At 37.6% G+C, this 17,956-nt stretch overlaps 1 protein-coding gene and 1 pseudogene across 2 annotated transcripts in view; one reads left to right on the forward strand and one right to left on the reverse strand.

The window, feature by feature from the left end:
* CCSER1 (coiled-coil serine rich protein 1) overlaps positions 1-17,956 on the reverse strand; it is a 1,252,026-nt gene that overhangs the window by 34,393 nt on the left and 1,199,677 nt on the right. The gene's annotated exons all lie outside the window — the stretch shown is intronic.
* LOC308255681 (deoxyuridine 5'-triphosphate nucleotidohydrolase-like) lies at positions 3,901-4,427 on the forward strand (annotated as a pseudogene). The gene has a single exon. The product of its transcript is annotated as a deoxyuridine 5'-triphosphate nucleotidohydrolase-like (transcript).

Below are 17,956 nucleotides of genomic sequence, written 5' to 3' on the forward strand. Positions count from 1 at the left end.
AGAGCCATAGACACTCCTTACTTGGCTAACTGCTACCTACCCTTTACGTTACAGCATAAACATCAGTTCTTCCAAAAAGCCTTCCCTTACCCTATAAAGGTAGGTTAAGTGTCCCATCTAAGTGCTCTTGTGACAGACCATAAATAAACATAACAGAAATCTCATTACGCTGTAATTTGTAATTTTTTGCCTGTTCTTTATCCAACCAGATCATAGAAACTAGGAAAAGAGTAACTGTGTTTATATTATGCAGTTATATTCTCACTGCCCAGAACATGTCTGATACAGAGTAGATATTTTGTCAACATTAATGAATGAGATGTGTTAGTGCACTATGTCAGGGAAATTGTGGTAAATTTATTTATACAGATATAGATAAATTTAATATAATTTAGAAAATGAATATGACCCTAAAGGCATTCTTATAATGAAGTTATCTTTTTTAAAGTTTGAATATGAAAATAGTTGTCCTAATGTAAGGTGACAAACTTGGCAAAATACACCAAGAATTAGGTCAATGATGCAGGTCTTCATACAAATCACTCCAATTGGCAGACACTCAGGTGACTTTACTATTTTGCCATTAGAAATCCCAGATGTTCAGTATTTGGGCACTTATTCAAAAGGCAGTGTTTTACTTGCTTTTTTATATTAAATTTAAAATAACACAGTTTGAAATAATTAAAATAATTTAAATAACCTCGGCTTTTTTGAGGAAAACTATTTAAATTAAGTAATTTTTGAGAAGTTACAATATTCTACAGCATTCTAGGGCTGAAAGAATATAAAGATGACTAAGGCAAAGTCCCTGTCTTAAGAAGCCCACAATTTAGAAGTGAGGCAAGTAATTATATCAGAAATTATAGTATAAGAGAGACTATCAGTAGCTATAATAATAATACAAAGTATCACGAGGATATAGGGGTGGGCAACATGGCTTTTAAAAGATTCAAAGAGTGAGATCTGAAAAAAATATTATGGAAGGTATCACATGAAGACTTGGTGATGGTTAAAATTTTGGTGAATAAATAAAGAATGAAAATTTACATGGAGATGTAGTAGCATTGTTATCAAAGGCTTGGAATAAAATAAGGGAGTGCAAGGCCTATTAGTGGAACAAGTCAACATATATGTGCAGTACATACTGAATTGGAAAGATAGGGGTGTGGTAAGGGAGTGTTGATGGAATTGGAAAGTAGGACATGAATGTCATAATAATAGGACTTTGGTCAGGAGAAAGTAAGGATCAATTTAAGGTTTCTAACCAATATAGTCAATCTTTAGTAATGAACAAAAGAAGAAAAGATAAACTGTTTAGGTTGACTCTATTTTGACATTTTTGTTAATTTCTATGAATTTTGTAGAGTGTGTCAATCCCATATAATTTGATGCTGTCCCTCCTGAAAGAAAGAGGGAGATTAAAGTGACTTGAATAGTTCAATGAAAATACCCGTATACCACAATTGAAATGCTTTTGCTGAAGCGAATTTTTTATTGTGGGACATGTAGATTTCAGTAACAGGAGATTTCGCTTTTTGAGAAATATATTCAAGACCATAAGTATTATGATATCTTTAATGAATCATTTCTTGTGTTTATTTTTTCCCATTCTTCTTACACCAACTTCACATAGAAGAATCAGCAATTGTTCTTTAATTACATATATGAAGTAAGAAGAGAGAAGAAAATGTCATTTTGCTCGCCTACTAATCAGTTCATGATCTCAAAGAAATTATGTGAAATATCCTTGTCATACTAAGACCATCGTTGGAATCTGAGTAAGTTGGCAAAATAATATTTAATCTATTCTCTTAGATTGAGTAATTTTCAGTATTCCACTTCTGTAAAACAGCTGAAGATAAAGGACACAGCATATAAACTGATTATGTTGCGAAGCATAATTGAAAATGTGCACTGCAATATTTGAGTCAATGGCAAGCACATATTGTCAGTTCTTTCCTTAAAGTAGGCATATGGATAACAGGAAATACATTTGAAATAATCTTTATGTGGAAGCAAAATTACTTCCTCTTTCGTACTCATGCCTTAGCAGAGTACATACATAACATTTTCTGTATTTGAATATAAAGAATCTTTTAGAAGTATAGTAGCGATTTGTGGATTGGATTAAACTCAGCACATTTTTTTTTTACCTCAATCTGTATATACTACACAATAAAATATATTTAATTTAAAATATGCTCTAGACCAGCACTTTTATTTAATAAAAAGGTAGCATCACTTTCAACTCTATAAATTGGATTTTTTTAAAAAAGCTCAGGAGCACAGTATAGCTAGCTACTAAATGTCATAGCCATCATGAGGCTCTTCCATTGTTAGTTCATTTCATAATACATAATGTTCTTCTGAAAGTTCTTATTATATAGAATTTTAATTATATTTTGCTATAAGAATCAGGTCCTAAGCTTTTCTTTCAAAACTTTTTTTGAAGTTTTACATCCTTATATACTGTGTACTGTTTATACACAGGTTTTACTTTGTAAATTATGTTTTTCTTTCATATATTATATATACTACATGGGTAATTAAATAATCAGAGCTATATTTGAAAAAATAACTTTATTATTTTAAATAATATCTTATGGTTTACTGAAATCTGTCACTGTAAAAAGTGTTAATAGATTCAAGGCTCCTACTAGGGAGTAAGAAACTGTAATATATCCATCCTATTTCAGGTCAAATGCATTATCATTTATTGATAGTCAATTTAGCATAGTATAAATTGCATACATTGAGCATCAAGCAGTCCTAAACTAAACATTTGGATGTAGAGTATTTTGTTCTATACAACTTTGGATGAGTTATTTAAAGTGTCCAAGATTCTATTTTCTTACCTATTAATTAGGGCTAATCTTTACATTTCAAAATGTAAAGATTATAGATCTTAAATGACCTATATAAGTGCATAGAACAATGCCTATTTTCAGGATGTTTACTACTGGTATTAGCTTTATACATAGGCAAAACCATGACCATTTTGTATTATCAAAAAAAATCTATATTCTATTCAGGTGTTTGAAATGTAATTGAATAGCAGAGAGAGTGAGAGTTCCACAAATGTAAAACACCTGCTTGCATCAATTATATATATACACCCTATAATTACAGGGAAAGATATATTTTGAATATCATGGAGAGAAGCAGATGGAGTTACAAGAACATTGTAAGTTGTGCCCCTACACTTACTATACACTGAGTGGCCAGATGATTATGATCTCTGAACGCATAATAATCTGGCCACTCATATATATGCCCGGTGCATGAATTCGTGCATGGGTGGGGTCCGGCCAGCCTGGCCAGGGGGAGGGGACATGGGTGGTTAGCCAGACTGCCTGGTGGTTAAACTCCTGGTCGAGGGGACAATTTGCATATTAGCCTTTTATTATATAGGATATACACTGAGGGGCCAGATTATTATACGTTCAGAGCTCATAATAATCTGGCCACTCAGTGTATAAGGATAATTCTGAATCCTGGTCTCTCCAATACCTCTAAATCAAACCTTTCTGTGTGACTGTATATGAAAGGCAGTGCAATTAACTCAGAGTTCCAGTTACTATATTTGTGCTTCTGGACAAATAGTTAATAACCTATTCAAGTAGGATAAATTTGATGTGAGACTCTTGCACACTTAAAATTAACTAGGTCTTTTCTATCCCAGCTTAGGTATAGAATTCTAGAATTGAGGGCCTTCCGGAGGGCCAGTCCTGCCTCCATCCAGGTGCTTGGAGTGTAAATCGGGCAGTCTTTTCCAGGACAACAGCTGCTCTTTGCAAGAGGCGGAGCATGGGAAGAAGATAAACCCTTATGCAGTATGGGCACAAAGAATAGCTGGAAGTAGAATACTTTAAAAAGGATAAAGAGGCGTTCCTCCCTGCCATGCCGTGCTCTGAAGACACACTCGCTGTCTCTCCCAGCAAGTGGCCCCAATCTTTGGAGGAGGGTGGCCTGCGGCTCCGCTTCATGCGGCCTGTGAGGCTCTCAGAGCACGCCACTGCCCCCACCAAGGGGTCCGCGCGCGGTGGGCTACGACCTGCACAGGGCCTATGCTTACACAGTACCACCCATGGAGAAAACCCTTGTGAAAACCCACATGCAGATAGCTCTTCCTTCTGGGAGCTATGGAAGAGTAGCTCCACGTTCCGGCTTGGCTGCAGAACACTTTATAGACGTAGGAGCTGGTGTTATAGATGAAGATTATAGAGGAAATTTTGGTGTCGTACTGTTTAATTTTGGCAAAGAAAAATTTGAAGTAAAAAAGGGTGACCGAATTGCACTGCTCATTTGTGAACGGATTTTTTTATCCAGAAATAGAGGAAGTTCAAGTTTTGGATGACACTGAAAGGGGCTCAGGAGGTTTTGGTTCTATTGGAAAAAAATTAAATTTATGCCAAGAATGGAAATGAGAAATAAAGAGTTTTTGTTTGATGTTTTGCACTTTTGTAAACTTAGCAGCTTTGGATTCTAAAAATATTTGGTTCTCTTATAATCAAGGAAAAAAGTACTCTGTTGGGATCACATTGAACTTTTTTTGTGTTTTTCTACATTTGTTGTTTTACAAGTATTCATGGTAACCTCATAGATTTTTTTGTGTTTTGTTTTTTAATCAAATGTCCATCAATTATAGATTCCCAGAACTGTATTATTTAATTCACTAAATACTCCCCATTCAACAACTTATTCTTCGGTTTGCTTTATAAATCATAAGCAAGCCTTCTATTCAATAAATTTGAATTCTTTCACAGATACAAATTATTATGTAAACTGAACTAAAAGATAAAAAAAGGTAAAGTTAAAAAAAAAGAAAAAGAAAGAAGATACTTAATACAGACTACAGGAAAAAAAGATACAATGTTCTGCTTTAAGAATTTTAAGGGCGGGGAGATCCAACAGGCTGCAAGATAGTCTGTGAGTGAGAGAGTGAAAGGAGAGTGTGTGGACGTGCGGGGAGTGTCTGCATTTGTGAGTGAGGGACAGCTACATTCCACAGGACTGTTGGGGACTGGCGGGACCAGGCTCCCCTGACCAGGCAGCCTCTACTACTGCTGAAATCTCTCCTGGAGCGGCTGGCTCTGCTGCAGAAACCACACCATCTTGAAGGGGAAACCGGCTGTGATCAGAAGCCCAACCTTACCTTCAATTGGGGATACCTCAGATACCTTCCAGGACCCTACAACCACAATGCCCAGGGACCAGTTGCCTCAGCTGCAAACCCACAAATACTAAGACTCCAACCTTGCCAACCTTGGGCGCCTAAAAAGTCTGTTCAAGGGGACACAAAGCGGTGCAGATATGCGGACCAGCCCTGTGCCTTCTCACAGAGCACATAGAAGGAACAGCTAAATAGAGTAACACCCTCCCCCACCCCCACACAGAATTGGTGAATTAAACACAGCTGGTGAGCCAATCTGGGGATGGAAAGATCAGATATCACCTAGAGAAAGGCATGATCTGGGATCCAGGCTGAAGGGAGAAATGCACGCAGCAGGAACTAGAGTCTCAGAGGAAGACTGCACCCCATAAAATCCGTGGCCATTAGGGTCAGTGTAGCCCTTGAATGTGGAAGGGGGTCCACAGGGCTGATGGCAGAAGGGGACTCTAGGTATTAGCCCACAGCTGGGCTGGGCCCAGAAAGGCAGCCTAAAGCATTATACCGGTTGTGCAGTGCCAGGGGAAAAAGACGCGAGTCGGCACGCTTCCCTTGGCTTTTTTCCTTTTTAACTCCTTGCTTTTGCTTGCTAAGTCCAGTACGTAGGATCTTCCAATTAAAAAACTCACTGAGACTACAGGGGAAAGTTGTTTTTGTGGAAACTGGGGATCAGAGTGGAGGGAACAGGAAACCAGCTCTGGGGCAGTCTGTCCCTGCAACCCAGTATTAAGTGCTGCAGGGAAAGAAAAATCTAAGCACTGAGTAGAGGGGCTTTTAGCCCCAGATATTAATACAGAAACACTGCCAACCAGGGGTTGTATCAGAAATTGACTCTTGTGTAAATACAACTAAAGGCAGGTGGAGAAACAAAGGGAGAAGAGAGATCAGAACTGCTTGAAAACAGGAATGTGGCTTAAGACACAGAGGAGCGGTGGATTGAAGGGAACTTCAATACTGTGCTGACTACCTGACAGGAAACATACATGCCAAGCAGAACAGTAGAGGAAGTGAATGACCTTCACCACTTTTTAATTTTTTATCTTTTACTTAAGAAATCAATATTTTTTCTCACTTGATTTTACATTTTTATTATTATATTTATATTTTTAATTATTATAATTACTACTATTACTTTACCTTTTTTAAAGTTTATTTTATTTTTTCTTTATTTTATTTTAGGATTAGTGTTCTATATTTTATTTTTATTTTAGTATTATTTTACTCTATCTCAATTTTTCCTTTATGCCAACACTCTCTTACTCACTTTTCCCCTTTATCGTCCTGTTTCTCTTACCCTGTTTCTGCTTTAGTTTTTCTCTATCCTTTCTTTTTACTCCCTGTTAAAAATTGATCTTTCTCATATATCTAATTTCCTCTCTCTTGCTCCAAGTCCACGCACACTTCTCTCTTCTTTTTCTTCACTATATAATTTTTTTCGTCCTCTCCCTTTTCCCCCATTTTCTTTCTTTCTGTCTTCTTGTTGCTGTTTGATTGTTGGTTTAGTCTTTTGTTATTTTTTTGCTTCTGTTTTTCCTCTCCTCGCTTGTTGTCTTCTTCTACTAATAGCTTAATTAATTCCAAGCACCAACTCAGGCTTATCTACTCTCTATTCTCCTTTTCTAATAGTAAACAAAAACATATATAGATAGATTAAAGGGGAAAGTTTTATATATTTATACACACACACACACACACACACACACACATATATATATATATTTTTTCTTTTATATGTATATATTTTTAATATACATATATTTTTATTTTTTTGTATTGTGTTTTTTACTTTTCTTCTTATACACTCATTCTCTTTCTACCTCCTCTATACTGAATTGTGGCTATTTCCCCATTCATTCAATTCCTTGACCTTACCTTCTTGAAATAAGCTCTGCCTCCTCAGATTCATCTGGGTGTTTGCTGTTTGGGTGTTTGTTGTTTGTTTTTTTGGGGATTAGTTTGTTGTTTATTGTTTGCCTTCATCTCTGGGTGTTTGTTGCTTGCATTTTTTGAATTAGCTGTTGTTTTATTGGAGTTTTCTCCCCATATACATTTTTTCCCTTCTTTTTTCTTCTCTTTCTTACATTTTTTTTCCTTTTCACAATATAATTTTTACAATCTTTTCTACCCGCTAATTCTCTTTTCTCTAGTGGTCACCTTTTTGGGGGGTTATTAGTATTGTGAATACATTTGTGTTTGGTGCTGTGTGCATGGTATCTTGTTGTGTTGTATTTTGTGCCTTTTAGTCAATACAGGAGAGAGAGAGCTATATAACTAAACACCCTGAGAGGAGCAATCATGGGGAGACAAGGAAACAACCCGCATATGAGAGAAAAGGAGGAATCACCAGAAGAGGAAGTAAACAAAATGGAGGCAAGCAATATGTCAGAGAAATAATTCAGAGCAATGGTCATAAGTATGCTGAAAAGGTCGAAAGACAAATTAAACAATATGTGTAAGAACCAAGAGGAAATGAACAAGAATCAAGAAAAAAATGAAAAATGACATCACTGCACTAAAGAACTAAATAGAAAGCATCAACAGTAGACTAGGAGAAGTGGAGGACTGCATCAGTAAAGAAGACAAGGTAGGAAGAAATACCCAGGCAGAGCAGCATCTAGAAAAATACTTAAAAAAAAGGAGAGCCTAAGGGAACTTTGGGACAACACAAAATGAAACAACATCCACATAATAGGGGTGCCAGAAGGAGAGGAAAATGAGCAAGGAATAGAAAACTTGTTTGAAGAAATATTGACAGAAAACTTCCCTGATATAGGGAAGAAAAAGCTCACACAGGTCCAAAAAGCTCATAGAGTCCCAAACAAGATGGACCCCAAAAGACCAACAACAAGACACATTATAATTAAATTGGCAAACATCAATGACAAAGTAAGGATCTTAAAGGCTGCCAGAGAGAGACAGAAAGTTACCTACAAAGAATCTCCCATCAGACTATCGAGTGATTCTCAACAGAAACAAATTAGGCCAGAAGGGAAAGGAATGAAATATACAAATTCATGCAAAGCAAGGTTTTGAATCCAAGAATACTGTACCCAGCTAGGCTATTAACCAAAATGGAGGGTGAAATCAGGAGCTTCTCAGACAAAAAAGGACTAAGTGAGTTTATTCCACCAAACCAGCAATGCAAGAAATGCTAAAGGGTCTGCTATAAAAAGAAATAGGAAGCGAAGAAGGAACATAGGCATAAAGAATAAAAATGGTGACAAACAAGTAACTATCAATAATAACTTTAAATGTAAATGGATTAAATGCCCCAATCAAAAGACATAGGGTAGCTGAGTGGAGAAGAAAACATGACCCATATATCTGCTGTCTACAGGAAACCCACGTCAGAACAAAGGACTCATACAGACTAATGGTGAAAGAATGGAAAAGGTTTTTCAGGCAAATGGAAATGAAAAACAAAACAAAACAAAACAAAAAACTAGAGTAGCAATACTTATATCTAACAAATTAGATCTCAAAGTGAAGGACATAACAATAGATAAGGAAGGCCACTTCATAATACTAAAGGGAGCAATCCAACAAGAAGATATAACTCTGGTAAACATATATGCACCCAATACTGGAGTACCCAAATACATACAAAAACTTCTGGAGGATATCAAGGGAGAGATTGACAGCAATACAATCATAATAGGAGACTTTACTACCCCATGAACACCACTGGACAAATCCTCTAAACAAAAAATCAGCAAAGAAACATCAATCCTAAATGACTCACTAGATCAGATGGAATAAATTGACATTTTCAGAACATTTCACCCCAAAGCCACAGAATATACATTCTTCTCAAGTGCACATGGGTCATTTTCAAAGATAGACCACATATTGGGACACAGGCAAAGTCTCTTTAAATTCAAGAAGATAGAAATCATATCAAGCATCTCCTCAGATCACAATGGCATAAAACTAGAAATCAACTACAATAAAAAAAAAAATCAAACACCTGGAGGCTAAATAGCATGCTATTAAACAATGATTGGGGTACCAAAGAGATCAAAGAAGAAATAAAAAGCATCATGGCAACAAATGACAATGAAAACACAATAATCCAAAATCTATGGGACATAGTTAAAGCAGTCATAAGAGGGAAGTTCATAGCTCTATAGGCTTATCTGAAAAAAACAGAAACAATGGAAATAAATTATCTAACCCTACAACTCAAAGAGTTAGAAAGAGAGCAACAAGAAAAGCCCAGTGTATGCAGAAGGAAGGAAATAATAAAGATCGGAGTGGAAACAAATGACATAGAGACCAAAAAAACAATACAAAAGATCAATAAAACCAAGAGCGGATTCTTTGAAAGGGTAAACAAGATTGATGAACCTCTAGCCAGGCTCACCAAGAAACAAAGGAGAGGACCCAAATAAACAAAACCAGAAATGAAAGAGGTGAAGTAGCAACCAATCCCACAGAAATACAAACAATTATGAAAAGATACTATGAACAACTCTATTTCAACAAAATGGAAGTAGATGTGAGCAGATATAAAGAAACTGAAAAACAACTAAACAGAAATAATTTTTATCCTATGTGTAGAATTAAAAACTCATTCATTCTTTTAGACAAAAATTATTTACTGTATTCCTACTAAATTTCAGGCATTATTTGAGCTATTGTGGTGCAAATGTGAATAAGACCAAACTTTTGCCTCTCACATTCTATGTAGTAGAAACTGAGAATAATCCTATCTAATAAAAGAGTAATATGCAAATTAACCATCACTCAGCTATACCCACAAGCCATGCCCACTAACCATGCCCACTGGCCAATCAGGAGCGAGTATGCAAATTAACCCCAACCAAGATGGCTGCAGCCACAGAGAGAGCAGGAGGGAGGCTTGGGTTTCCTTGGCGATGGAGGAAGCCAAGCTTTCTGCACACCCTGGCCGGCCCAGGCCTCCACTTAAGGCTACAAAGTTTCGATTATAGAAGTTAAATAAATTCCAACAGAAATGGCTGCTGCCACCGTGGGAGCGGAAGGCTTGGCTCTGCTCCAGGCTACAAAGTTTCAATTATAGAAGATAAATAAATTTCAGATCCCAGGGCCTCTGCTTGCATCGCCGGGAGGCATGCCAGCCTGCAAACCACCACAGGCCCCTCGCCCAGGCCACCCCACGCCCCAAGGGAACCCACACCCTGATCCGGGACACCCTTCAGGGCAAACCAGCTGGCCCCCACCCATGCACCAGGCCTCTATCCTATCTAATAAAAGAGTAATATGCAGATTGACCATCACTCCAACACACAAGATGGCTGCCCCCATGTGGACACAAGATGGCCACCACAAGAAGGCCAGCAGGGGAGGGCAGTTGGGAGGGACCAGGCCTTCAAGGGATGGCAGTTGGGGGTGACCAGGCCGGCAGAGGAGGGAAGTTGGGGGCAAACAGGCTGGCAGGGGAGCAGTCAGGCATCAATCAGGCTGGCAGGGGAGCAGTTAGACATCAATCAGGCTGGCAGGGGAGTGGTTAGGGGGTGATCAGGCTGGCAGGCAGAAGCGGTTAGGGGCAATCAGGAAGGCAGGCAGGCAAGCAGTTGGGAGCCAGCAGTCCTGGATTGTGAGAGGGATGTCCAACTGCCCGTTTAGGCCTGATCCCACCAGGTTCAGGTCTAAATGGGCAGTCGGACATCCTTTGAGGGGTCCCAGATTGGAGAGGGTGCGGCTGGGCTGAGGGACCCGCCTGCTCCCCCACCCCGTGCACGAATTTCGTGCACCGGGCCTCTAGTCTAAATGTATTCCCATATTGCTAAAGGCTATAAAGAATATAAGTAAATGAAATGAGCTAGAGAATGACTAAAAGATGGGATAAGTACAAATCTATTTGAGTAGTCAGATCCTCTCAAATGAATTAAATTTTTACTTGAATTCTAAATTGTAAGTAGAGGCACCCATATAAAGATCTAAGGATAGAGAACCCTAGAAAAAGCAAATAGCAATGACCCAGAACAAAACATGAGCAATTAATATGATAAAGTAATATAGTTGATTAATTTATGACAAAGAAGGCAAAAATATACAATGGGGAAATGACAGTCTCATCAATCAGTGGTACTGGGAAAACTGGACAGATACATGCAATAAATGAAATTAGACCCACACCAGTCAACTCAAAATGAAATTAGGACTTAAATGTAGGTTCTGAAACCCTAAAAACTCCTAGAATAAAACAGGCAGTTAACTATTTGCCATTAGATATTAGCATTTTTTTAAAGGATATGTCTCCTTGAACAAGGGGAACAAAAATAAATAAATTTGACTACATCAACTAAAAAATTTCTTTTTTTTTAAAAATATATTTTATTGATTTTTTACAGAGAGGAAGGAAGAGTGATAGATAGTCAGAAACATCAATCAGCTGCCTCTTGCACACCTCCTACTGGGGATGTGCCCGCAACCAAGTTACATGCCCTTGACCGGAATTGAACCTGGGACCTTTCAGTCCGCAGGCTGATGCTCTTCCACTGAGCCAAACCGGTTTTGGCCTAAAAAATTTCTTTACAGTGAAGGAAATCAACAATAAAATGAAGGGAGAGGACATATGCAAATGACATATCTTATCAAGGATTAGGTCCAATAAGGAATTCATATAACTCAATATAAAAACAAAAACAAAAACAAACAATCTGATTTTAAAATGGGCAGAGGATTTGAATAGACACAGTCCAAAGAAAAGATACATATGGCCAACACACATAATAAAAGATGCACATCACCACTAATTATCAGGGAAATGCAAACCAAAACCACAGTGAGATATCACCTCACAGAATGGCTATTATCAAAAAGTTAACACGTTTGTGTTGGCCAGGATACGGAAAAAAGGAAAACTTCTGTGCATTCTTGGTGAGATTTTAAATTGGTGCAGCATTTATGAGGTCTCACAAAATTAAAAATAGAATGACCATATGTCCCAGCACTTCCACTTTTGGGTATTTATATGAAGAAATGCCCAAATAAAGCAATTAGTTATTTAAATTAGGGGTAGTATTTAGTTTACTTCAATTCCCCAATTTTCACATGGTATCTGCTACATAGAAAATATTCAATAAAGTTTTGATAAATTTAAAAAATGTATTTAAAATTTTATTACAATTCTATTATACATCATCTATATACTGCATTGTGCTCACCACCCAAAGTCAAATCTCTTTCCATCACCATACACTCGACCCACTCTCCCCTTCACTACCATAGAATTGAACACTTGGATCCTATATAATTTATTAACTAAAGTTACCCACATCAGTTAAAAAAATAAATATACAACAATAAATTTACTTTTGCTAAAACATTTTTAGGGTAAGAACTCTGTGGACTGTTTTATAACTTTAAATGAACAGGCACCAAGTGTTCAATCCAGGCAGCTACTGATCCCCGGGATATGACAGAAGCAGCTATTGGCTTGTATTTAGGGAAATAGAACTCCTGAAGATAGCCCAAGCATTCAGGGACTCTGAGGTAGATGGGACCAATACTGCATAGTTTCTACATTCCGAGTTACATCCAGCAGCAATGTTGAAGTTTCTGAGTGTAACTTCTCCCTACATCAATCTAAAAACTTTAGGCCAAATGTCATAGAAGAAATATTAGTATTTATTTTCTTGCCAGTTAATACAGCCAGTAGGAATAGAAAATGCTATTTAAAATGTTGAAAATATTTATAAAAAGACTCACCATAACCAGTGATAAGACTGAGGATGGCTCTCTAATAAAAGACTGTTAACTTGCTGTTTTGACATATTCATGAGAAAAGAACATTGTAATCACTTGATAGAAATCTTATATCCAAAAAAAAAACCCATGAGTTTTCCTTAAAGAACCTTTTTATGTAATGCATTTATGCCAATTATCTGAATTATTTATGCCAACTGGCTGGGCATTTTTTTTAAATAAATGAAAGTTGGTACAATATTTTGAGAGTATTCTCAAATTAAAAGTAGGAAAGCTTGTGCATCCATAACTCCCCTAGGATCATGAAGTCAGCAGAATTGCTTTTGGTATAGCATATTTCATCAAGTAATTATTAATCTATAATCTCTCTAGGTATTTTTGAAAACCCACTTACATTGCTTTTAATGAAATTTTATTCTAGTATAACTCTGAGTGCCTATGAGTGCTTGGACCAGAATTTTCACTATGCTCTGTATGTTTACTAATAAACCCTGCCTCCTAAAAGAAAAGTAGATCCATTATCTACTTTTGAACAGATCAGATTCTTTCATAGAAAGTTTTACATAAAACTTGGATACTATTTAACTTCAAGTAAAAGTTAGTAAAAACTAAATGTTTAACTCTCAATGAGCTGCCACAAATTAGATCAAAATCAGGATTAGCAGTCACTGGTTTTCATTTCTCCCAATCTATTCAATTAAAATGACTGAAAATACCATGTTTTTCTTGATGAAGTACATGTTTATTATTACAGAAACATATTTAATTACTTATTACCTTTTTATTTCACCAAGATTGTTTTAGTTGAAGGTATCTATTTTAAATCTCACTTCTCCCCAAATCATATTCATATATCACTTGCACTTTTGCACCTGCAATGGATTCACTGAAGGTTTGGCTATTTCATTTCAATGTGATAGGATAAAATTGTTTACACATCTCAGCTTTAAATTTCTTCATCTGTGTAATGTATTACACGCCCTTGGGGATGCTGTAAGGATTAATGAGTTTGAAAAGCACATTGACCTTTCTGATGAAACATGCTCTGTGAGTACAAAATGCTGTTTTACTGTGCTCCAAGTAAGATATAACACAAAAAATAAAACTATAAGTATAAAAATAAGTGACAGATTGAGGCATATTGACATTATGGACACATTAAACATAGAAATCATTGTATACAATAAGTTTGCTCTAGCTTAAAAAATTTGTTCTTGTCCCAATTAACTCTTCTTTTGGTTAGCCTTGTGTGCAAAAATTTCAAATTGGTTCTCATTTATTAAAAAAAAAAAAAAAATTACAGCCCTAACTGGTTTGGCTCAGTGGATAGAGCATCAGCTTGCGGACTGAAGGTCCCAGGTTTGATTCTGGTCAAGGGCACATGCCTGGGTTGCAGGCTCGGTCCCCAGTGGGGGGTGTGCAGGAGGCGGCTGAGCAATGATCCTCTCTCATCATTGATGTTTCTCTCTCTTCCTCTCCCTTCCTCTCTGAAAAATCAATAAATATATATTTTTTAAAAATTACAAAGAATTATCATACCCACATACATCAAAAGATACATTTATAATATATCAGTAATGAAAATACTAAAATATTAAGTATAATATAATTTTTCAATGTCTCAAAATAAAAGAATTGCAAATCATTAAAAATTCTGACAATGATCACCTATCTTGATTAATGTATTTTATCAGATTGAAAGGATGATAGGTTTGTAGTTAAAAATTAATCTAAAAGCAAGATGCCAAGTAAAAGAATTCTGTTGTCATCATTTTTGGTGCTGAAACATTTTACCAGTTATTTTAATTTTCTTAAGACTCCATTTTTCTATCAGTAAAATTGACTTGATAACTAAAATAAATCTTGAAAAATTCTGAGCATAATGTCTGATCTACAGTACTGAATTAATGTTTTATTTTGATATTGTATTATTAGTTATATATACTTAGCAAAAATTAAAATATATATCATATTTTATATATAATTCAATATGCAATATATAGATATATTATAATACTAGAGGTCCAGTGCATGGATTCATGCACTGGTAGGGTTCCTCTACCTGGCCTGTGCCCTCTTGCAATCTGGGACCCTTTGGGGGATGTTGGACTGCCAGTTTCAGCCTGATCCTGTGAGGATGGGGCCAAAACTAGCAGTCTGACATTGCCCGAGGGATGTAGTAGTGCATGAAGCGGCAGGTGGCCGGGGAGGAGCCTAAGCCCCAGCAGGGTACCACACCACTTCCGCTCATCCTGGCTGTGCTGGGCCTGCTGCTGCCTCTGCTCGGTAGCACTGCCTCAGAGGCAGGAGAGGCTCACACTGCCACTGCAGCTGTGCTTGCCAGCCGTGAGCCCAGCGTCTGGCACCTGTTGATTGGCTGAGTGGCACTCCCACTATGGGAGCACACTGACCATGAGGGGCAGCTCCTGCATTGAGCATCTGCTCCCTAGTGGTCAGTGCACATCATAATGACCAGTTGACCAGTCATTCGGTTGTTCGGTCATCTAGGCTTTTATATATCCTACTAGAGGCCCAGTGCATGAAAATTTGTGCACTGCGGGGAGGTCCCTCAGCCCGGCCTGCCCCCTCTCACAGTCTGAGAGCCCTCAGGGGATGTGCTACTGATGGTTTAGGCCCGCTCCCCTCCCACTGGTGGGTGGGGGACGATCTGGGAGGCGATTGGGCCAATCATGGGAAGGCACTGCCCCCATCACCCCGCTGCTGCTGCCACTACTGGCCAGCAGGCCCTCGCTTCTTAGCGCTGGCCTCCCCCCCACCCAGTAGTGGGTGGGGGGTATCTGGGGCCAGGCCGGCTGGGGGAGGGGCTGTGGGAGGTTGAGGCACAGCAGGTCGCACCCTGTCCAGCCTCTGCGGAGGCATGGTGCCAGGACCGGGAGAGGAGGAGGCGCCTCCACCTCCGCAGCAGCAGGGCTCCCGTGGCAGCAGCCCTGCCTCTGTTCCTGCTCCTGCAGCTGCGCCTCTCCCGTGCAGCCGCTGTGGCTTTGTCTGGATGGATGTCTGGATGGACATCGGAAGACATCTGCTGTAATTAGCATGTTACCCTTTTATTAGTATAGATATAATAAGAGGATAATATGCAAATTGACCGAACAGCGGAACAACTGGTTGCTATGACGCACACTGACCACCAGGGGGCAGATGCTCTATGCAGGAGCTGCCCCCTGGTGGTCAGTGCACTCCCACAGGGGCTCCTGGCGAGTGCAGCGGTGGTGGTATGAGCCTCTCCTGCCTCTGCAGGATCACTAAAGATGTCTGACTGTCGGCTTAGGCCTGTTCCCCTAAGCCAGCAGTCGGACATCCCGCGAGGACTCCCAGACTGCAAGAGGGCACAGGCCGAGCTGAGGGATGCCCACCCCCCAAGTGCATGAATTTTATGCCCTGGGCCTCTAGTATAGATATAATTCTATTTTAGAACCAGATTAAAGTTATTTTATAGGCAACTTTTTAAAACTGAGGATCTGTAATGTGATTCCATTTATTTTTTATTTTGATTTATCTTTATTATTGAAAGTTATACAGATGTACCTTTTTTTCCCCACTGACCCCTTCTAGTCCCCGCTTACCACCACCTCAGGCCTTTACCACACTATTGTCTGTGTCCATGTGTTATGCATATATGCATGTAAGTTATTTGGTTAATTATTTTATAAGTAACTTTTATTATACTTATTTAAGGAATCACTATATGGTATTTATGCTGTCTGAATGTTCTAAGGATACATGAAAACAAATGTTTAGTTATAATTAGAGAATATTTTTCTTAAGACTTCTGGAAATGATTGAGCCTCATAGAAAAGAAGTTCATCAATTGAGACAGAGTTCATATTTATTTTACATTTGTCAAAATATAACTATTTCTGTATCACATTTCACACATATGACCTTCTTTCTTTTGTTTTAAAATGCCAAGCTAAATCCACAGTAAGCCTTTTACTTGCTGTTTACACTGTCTTAAATACTCCACTCACAAATCTCCAGTTGAAAAACCAGTTTTTTTTTGTCATACAGGTCTCAGTACAATTGAACTTCCTTATCAAGACTTAGTTCATCTTTAAATCAAAAGAAACAAACCACCTACCCTTTTATTCTCTTATCATGTCACTCCAAATTATCACTATACTAGTATAATGTTCTTTTAACTACTTGTTATCTATTTCCACCCACAAGAATGTAAGCCCAAGGTCAGTGTCTTTCTTGTTCTTTTCTGTTTCCCTAGGGCTTAAAATAGTGCTGGATAAATAATATATGTTTGCAAATGTTTGTTAAATTAAATAATTCAACCTGGATGAAATGGACTAATTCCCTAAAAGACACAATCTTCCCCTGCTCACACAAAGGAGAAATAGACAGTCTGAATAGGCCTATATGTGTAATATAAATTGAATAAAAATTAATAACCTTTTAAAAGAGAAAGCAGGAGTCGTAGTTAAGTTCACTGATGAAATCTAAACATTTAAAGTAGAAATTATACAAGTTCTCTCCAATGTGTTTCAGACGATAGGAGTAGAGGGAATGCTTCTTAAATCATTTGATGAGGCCAGCTTACCCTAATAATCACAACCAACAAAAAAAAGGCATTAAAGGAAAAGAAAACTATATACCAATATTTTTCATAAACATAGATGCTAAAATCTTTAACAAATAATTATCAAATTGAATCCAACAATATGTAAAAAGAATCATACAATGTCCAAGTCAGATTTATCTCAAGCATACAAGGCAGTTTCAATAGATTTAATATAATTCTTCATATCAACAGGCTAAAGAAAAATATCATGAACATATCAACAGATGCAGAGAAACATTTGATAAACTCCAACACTCCTTCATGATAATAAGCCTTACTTAGCATACTAAAAATAGAAACATCCTCAATTTGATTTTTTTTTTAAATCTACAAAACCACTATAGCAACCATCATACTTAATTGTCAGAAAATTAAAGCTTTCCAACTAAGATCAGGAATAAGGAAGGGATGTCCCTTTATACCACTACTTTTCAACATTGTATTAAAACTCCTAGTTAATGAAATAACACACAAAAGGGGGGGGGCGGTATACAGATTTGCAATAA

The sequence above is a fragment of the Plecotus auritus genome, assembly GCF_963455305.1.
Source record: "Plecotus auritus genome assembly, chromosome: 1".
Lineage (NCBI taxonomy): Eukaryota > Metazoa > Chordata > Mammalia > Chiroptera > Vespertilionidae > Plecotus > Plecotus auritus.